Source organism: Canis lupus, chromosome 10, assembly GCF_048164855.1.
Source record: "Canis lupus baileyi chromosome 10, mCanLup2.hap1, whole genome shotgun sequence".
Taxonomy (NCBI): Eukaryota; Metazoa; Chordata; class Mammalia; order Carnivora; family Canidae; genus Canis; species Canis lupus.
Genome location: NC_132847.1, coordinates 22660418 through 22667765, shown reverse-complemented (window position 1 = coordinate 22667765; position 7348 = coordinate 22660418). Strand labels below are relative to the sequence as shown.

Here is a 7348-nt window from a genome sequence, read left to right as displayed (position 1 = left end):
ATGAGCTTGCTTCCTCCGCTCCCCTTCTCCCCCGGCCACTGGCCCTCTCCTGAGCCAGAGCCTCACGCCCCCGTGAAACGCAGCCCGCGGACAAGAGGTGGCGGCGGCGGCGGCGGGGACGGTGCGGGGGCACGACCACAGGACCCACACCGCGGGCGGCGCGCAGACCGCGCGAGCCTCTGGCCATCCCGGGGCACAGGGGAGAGCCGGCCGCCCGGAAAGGCCCGGGGACCCTGCAAGGAGCTGCCGCCCGGTGCTCGCGGGGCAGCCTCTGAAGGCCCCCGGGCGCCTCCGCTCGCTCACGCCCTGCCGGGTGGCCACAGCGACCCTGTTCCAGGATCAGGACACCCGCGCTGCACACTCACATTTCCGTCAAAGAATGCTCGGGAGGGGCAGCAGCCCCCGGGCCCAGGCGGTCCCCACCGAATTCTGGGACCATAAGCAGACCTGGGTTGCTGGGGGGGTTCTATACATTTGTTTGTTGTTTTTATTTTCTAAAATCTCGACAGCAAGCTGAGCGCGCCCGTTCCGGATTAGGAGGAACAGGGAACGGGGACACCCACTCGGGGGCGCACAGGCGCGAGCAGGCACAGGCTCCCAGGCCCCCTCGCCCGCGGGGCCCGCAAGACCCAGGAGGACCCCCGGGATGGAGACCTGTCTGCCAGGAGTGGCCGCTGACACAGGGCCGAGGGTGCCCGCTCCGCCCCACGCCTCGGGAGGAAGGAGATCGCAGAGGCGGTCAGGGTGGGAGGGTGGGAGACCTAGTGGTCTCCCTCCTCAAACCTGGGTCAGCTTCCCTCCCCGAGCACATGGCAGATCCTATGACCCCCAACAATTCTAGCATTAAAAATGCAGGAGAGAAAAAAAAATAAAATAAAATAATGCAGGAGAGCAAATGTGTTTAAAGAGAACACCTTCTTGGATAATGAGGAGGTGAGAAGAGAGAGAACCCACGAGGAGCAGGGCCGCGAGGCCACCAGCTTCCCCAGAGCTCGCATCTGTCCGGCCCAACTCCAGCTTTCCTTCCACAGCCTGGTGGGCACGTGGGCACTGACTCCAGCGGGAGCCTGGCGGGAGCCCACCTCCCACAGGGGCTGGGGCTTCAGAGGGCTACATCCTGGGCCAAGGGTGACCTAGAGGTCTACTGGCTGGTCTCTGCCCCAGCCCCAGGGAGCTGGGAGGAAAACTGCTTCAGCACAGGGGGGCTGGGGGCAGCAGTTGTGGGGGGACCCTGAGAACTGGTAATCACATCCACAGACCACACTCAAACCACCCATGTGACTCAAAAATCGTAAGGCTTGGGTGCCTGGGCAGCTCAGTTGGTTAAGCATCCAACTCTGGATTTCTGCTCAGGTCGTGATCGCAGGGTTGTGGGATCAAGTCCCAAGGCGGGCTCTGCACCCAGCTAGGAAGTCTGAGATTCTCTCTCTCTCTCCCTTTGCCCCTCCTTCCTTACTCTCTCTCTCTCTCTCTCTCTCTCCCTCAAACAAAAAATAAATAAATCTTTAAAGAAAACCTTAAGCCTCAAATGCAGTTTAAAAATGTCTCGGCAAAAAAATAAAAAGAAAAGTTTCAGCTATAGGGGGATCCCTGGATGGCTCAGAGGTTTAGCGCCTGCCTTAGGGCCAGGGCGTGGTCCTGGAGTTCTGGGATCGAGTCCCACATCAAGTTCCCTGTGTGGAGCCTGCTTCTCTCTCTGCCTGTGTCTCTGCCTCTCTCTGTGTGTGTCTCTCATGAATAAATAAATAAAATCTTAAAAAAAAAAAAAGTCTCAGCAATATACAAAACAGGAGACATCCCAAAAAGAAAATCATCATTTCAAGGTACTTGGGCACAGTGTACTGCTCATCCCTAGAAGGAGGAGGGTCATACTAAGAGCTAAAAGAAGTGCAAAAAAAAAAAAAAAAAAAAGAGAGAAGAGAGATAAAAGTGTTATTTCAAAAAATTTCATGAAAAATCCTATTAACTCAAATACATATTGGAAATATTGATATAAATTCACATTTAGGTCTTCAAATTCTCACTCTAGTCAAAAAGGACAAGCAACCAAAGTTCACCCAAGAAGAAATAGGCTACCTGTATAGCTCTAAATCTAGTGAAGAAAATTAATTCCCAAAGGGAAAACTTCCACAAAGACAACTCTAGGCCAGATGGTTTCAATTGGTACATTCTGCCAAATATTTACGAAATGGTACCAACTCTACAAAAATTATTCCAGAAAAATAGGGAAGAACATTTCCTAACTTATTCTATGAGGCAAGCATTATATATAGGTATCAAACTGGACAAGAAAACATTAGAAGGAAAACACACACACACACACACAATTATCTCTCAAGAACAAGAACAAATCTCCTTAGCAACATTTTAACAATTCTAATCCAATAATATATTAATAGAATAATACATCTATCATGATCAAGTTGGATTTATTCTAAAATGTAAGATTGGATTAACATTTGAAAATCGATGTAATTTACCATATCAACAGAGTAAAAACAGAAAAAGCATGTGAACATATCAGTAGAAGCAGAAAAAGAACTTGATAAAATTCCACACCTAACCATGATTAAAACAATCAAAAAAAAAACCTCTCAGCAATCAAGTAACAGAAAGGAGCATCCTCAGCCTGAAAAAGGGAACCTTTTAAAAAACTTAGAGCTCGCAGCATATTTCATGGTGAAAGGCTAAGTGCCTTCTGTAATTGTTAATTTTACTGTTAACTTGTCTAGGCCAGAGTACCCAGGTATTTGTCAAACATTATCTTAGATGTTTCTGTGTTGTTAGTAAATTAACATTTAAATACTGAGTAAAACAGATTACCCTTCATAGTACAGGTGGGCCTCATCTAATCAGTTGAAAGCTTTATTTTTTTTTTTTTAAAGATTTATTTATTTATTTATGATAGACATAGAGAGAGAGAGAGAAAGAGGCAGAGACACAGGAGGAGGGAGAAACAGGCTCCATGCACCGGGAGCCCAACGTGGGACTCGATCCCGGGACTCCAGGATCGCGCCTTGGGCCAAAGGCAGGCGCTAAACCGCTGCGCCACCCAGGGATCCCCCAGTTGAAAGCTTTAACAGAAAAAAAAAGAGGGACCTCCTTAGAAGGAGAGAGAAGTCTACCAGCAAATTGCCTTTGGACTCAAACTGCAGCACAGACTCTTCCTGGGTCTCCAGCCTGCCATCCTACCTGGCAGGTTTTCAACTTGCCAGCCTCCACAACCATGTGAACCCATTCCTTTAGATAGACAAAGCAGAGACAGACACCTACCCACATTCGTACATATATTTTCTTGGTTCTGTTTCTCTGGAGAGCCTTAATACACCTTTCCTTAAAACTGGTATACCAGTGACCAGTTTATTGTTTGCCACTGTTCTTTCCTCTGCATTGTGAAACTTGAGCGAACTCTAGAAACCCTTCTTCTGTGCTGGTTGCCTCAGGGTTATGCTTTATGTACAGAGAGCTCTGGGGGACAATAGGAGTCAGTAGTGGCAAGAAGGCACTGTCCTTTTGGAATCCATTTACACTTCTTTTTCCTTAAGCAGAGGACTGGTGTGGGCAAGACATGCTGGACTCATGTCAGCAGCCCTCACACACAAGCCCAGCTGCACTGGCAGGTATGCCCCAGGCCACATCCTCACCTGGATCATGGGCACCCTCAGCCCACACTCCTACATCTTAGCAGCCCCTTCTGCTACAGCTCCACACACCCTTTCAGGCAATTGTCTCCCCAACTAGCAAACCAATGGTGGCTCACTGCCTCTAGTAAGCATCTTCAACACTGGGAGGCCATGTGTCCCTAGAGTCTCTGTACCCTCCTTGAAATGATTTGAATGTTACCCTTCGTGGAGAGATGGGGTGTGACTTCCTAAGCCCCAGTTCTTTCACGGTCCATTCTTCTGCATGAGGGTATGAGCAACTTCTCTGCACATGGTATTTTGGGATTCCATAAAAATCCTCTTAAATCTCCTGGTAGCTAACCACTTGACATTAATTAAGGATTCTTTATATAAATTTCTGCTGTTTAAATGGTACAGATTCAGCCTCCTGACTGGACCCTGGATGATATGACAATGAGGCTACGTAACTGGGAATGTTCTCATCACTGAATTTTGACAAAGGTTCAAAAGTCATTCAACAGAGGAAAGACAGCCTCTTTCAACAAATGATTCTAGAATAATTGGACTTCTATAGGAGGAGGAGGAAGAAGAAGAGGAGGAGGAAAAAAGGAGAAGGAGAGGAGGAAGAAGGAAGAGGAGGAAGAGAGGAAGAAAAAGGAGAGAAAAGAGATGAAGAAGAAGGCAGGAGAAGGAAGGAGGAGGAGGAGAAGAACTACCTCAGCTTACACCTCACATCTTACAGAAAAATTAATTAGAAACAGATGATGGACTTAAATATTGAAGATAAAACTATAAAACTTTAAAAAAAAAAAAACATAGACACTCATCAGGATCAGGGGTACCTTCAGGACTTTTTGATGCCAAAAACACGATCCATGAAGGGAAACATGATAAACTAGAACTCTTCAGAATAACAAACTTTACTGTGTGAAACATACTATTAGAAGAATGAAAAGACAAGCTATAGACCGGGAGAAAACATGTGCAAACCACCCCTCCAACAAAACACTAGAATCTAGAATACACAAAGAACACTCAAAATCCATAGTAAATAAACTGGTAAGCAAATGCAATTGGAAAATGCAGAGAAAATGAATTCTAAAATCTAACACATTTTACCACAGAAGATATACAGATAGTAGACAAGCACATGAAAATATGGGCATCATTAGCCAAAAGGGAATTCAAAATGGAAACCACAATGAAACACCACAATACATTATGAGATTGCTTAAGTCCTACTCTGCTAAAGTAAAAGCTAGTGACAACCAAATGTTAGTGGGGATGCAGAAAAACTGGCTCACTCATACACTGCAGGGGGGATGTAAAATGGTACAGATACAACTGAGCAGTTTCACTTTTTAAAATCAGCATATGCTACCATTTGACCCAATAACTATACTCGTGGGCATTTCTCCCACAGAAATGAAGACTTATCTTCACACAAAAACCCACTTACAAACATTCATAACAGCTTTATTCAAAACAGCCCACAATTGGAAGTAGCTCAGATGTTCCTCAACAGGTGAACAATTCAACAAACTGTGGGACATCCATATTGGCAAACTCTACTCAGCAGTATAGATGAAAACACTACCGGCACATGCAACAATTCTAAATGAGTCTCCAGAGAATTATGCTGAGCACAAAAGTCAATACCGAGAGGTTGTCAACTGTCTATATGATTCTGTTCATGTAACCTTCCTGAAATGGCAAAATTACAAAAATGGAGAACATATGAACAGTCATCAGCGATTTAAAAAGCATACAAAGGTGGGAGGAAACTGGAAGTAGCTTTAAAAGGACAACGTGCAATCCTTGTGGTGATGGAAATACTGTGTCTTGATTGTATCAATGTCAGTCCCCTGGTTGTGATATTATACTGTGGTTTTTGCAATGGATCCCCTTTGGAGCAAGCTAGGGCAAGAAGAGTACACAGGACCTCACGGTAGGATTTCTCACAGCTCTAAGGGAAACTACCATTACCTCAACATCTTAAAAATTTCAAAACTTTGAGGCCCAGAAGGTGTCACTAATGAAAGCCAACAAACGTTTAGGGGAGACTGAACACCAATTTACACAAACACATCCAAAGAAGAGAAAGAAAGCAAAATAATTCTCAACTCATTTTGTGGTGCTAGGATAACTCTTTTCAGACCAAAACTCAACACGATCAAGTCAAGAGAGGGAAAATCATTAGCCTTGTTGACTGACAATATAGATACCAAAATCCTAAACAAAATATCAGCAAACTGAATCCAGCAGCTTCAAAAAAGAATAATGCATTATGACCCCATTGGATTAATCCTAGAAATGTAAAGCTGATTCAACATTAGGAAAAATGATTGACGTGATTTACTACACTATCAGATTAAAGGAGGAAAAATATGAGCATTTTAAGGGATGCAGTAAGAGCATTGAAAAAAAAATTCTAAATTCATTCACATTCATGGTTTCCTCTTTGCAAAGTAGAAACTTTCTCAAATGACATGATAACCTACAGAACACATTCTTCATGGTAAGACATTGAAAATGTTCCTCTTCAGCATTTTCCATTCTGATCCTAAGCGTTTCAGGATCTGTGGACTTCAGTGCTGATGTGGCCAAGTCCAGAAACAACACCATGCACAACCGCTCATGAAAATGGCCCAGAAATGCCATCAAGAAACCCCAGTCACAAAGATATGAATCTCTTAAGGAGGTAGACCCCACATTTCTGAGGAACATACATTTTTCCAAGAACCATGATAAAAAGAGGAGCCTGGTAAGATGCAGGCCAACAACAGCAAAGCCATGAGTGCATGTGCTGAGGCTGTCAAGAGCCTCATCAAGCTCAAGGAGGTCAAGCCCAAGATCTCAAAGGCTTGCAGCCACAAGCTCAATCAACTTGCCTACATTTATTATGCCAAGCTCAGGAAATGTGCTCATGCCTGCATTGCCAAGGGTCTCAGACTCTGCGGGCTAAAGGCTAAGGCCAAGGCCAAGGCTCAAATTCTAGCTCCAGCCCCTTGCCTGGTGCAGCTCAAGCTCCCAGAGTTTCCCAGGCCCCCACAAAGCCTCCAGTGTAGAAGCTTCTATCTGTCAATATGAGGACTGGTATGACCCCTGGTCTTCTGTCTGCATGAGGCTAGTGTTCTCCTGTGCTACTTGTACAAATAAACCTGCAGCAGGAAAAAAGAAAAGAAGAAAAGAAAAGAGAAAAGAAGAGAAACAACAAGATATCCTGGATATCCTTCCATATAATAAATAAGACAAAGATCCCACTATTGCCACTTCAATTCAGTACTGTACACTGTAGTCCTAGCCAGATTAATAGGATAAGAAATTAAATAGATGGTATAAGGATCTGAAAGAAATAAAGAAGATTTTTTTTTATTGGTGTTCAATTTACTAACATACAGAATAACACCCAGTGCCCGTCACCCATTCACTCCCACCCCCCGCCCTCCTCCCCTTCTACCACCCCTAGTTCGTTTCCCAGAGTTAGCAGTCTTTACGTTCTGTCTCCCTTTCTGATATTTCCCACACATTTCTTCTCCCTTCCCTTATTTTCCCTTTCACTATTATTTATATTCCCCAAATGAATGAGAACATATAATGTTTGTCCTTCTCCGACTGACTTACTTCACTCAGCATAATACCCTCCAGTTCCATCCACGTTGAAGCAAATGGTGGGTATTTGTCATTTCTAATAGCTGAGTAATATTCCATTGTATACATAAACC

At 44.6% G+C, this 7348-nt stretch overlaps 1 pseudogene; it reads left to right on the top strand.

The window, feature by feature from the left end:
• Positions 1–6691, top strand: LOC140642026 (large ribosomal subunit protein eL29 pseudogene; annotated as a pseudogene).
• Positions 6692–7348: the final 657 nt, after the last annotated feature.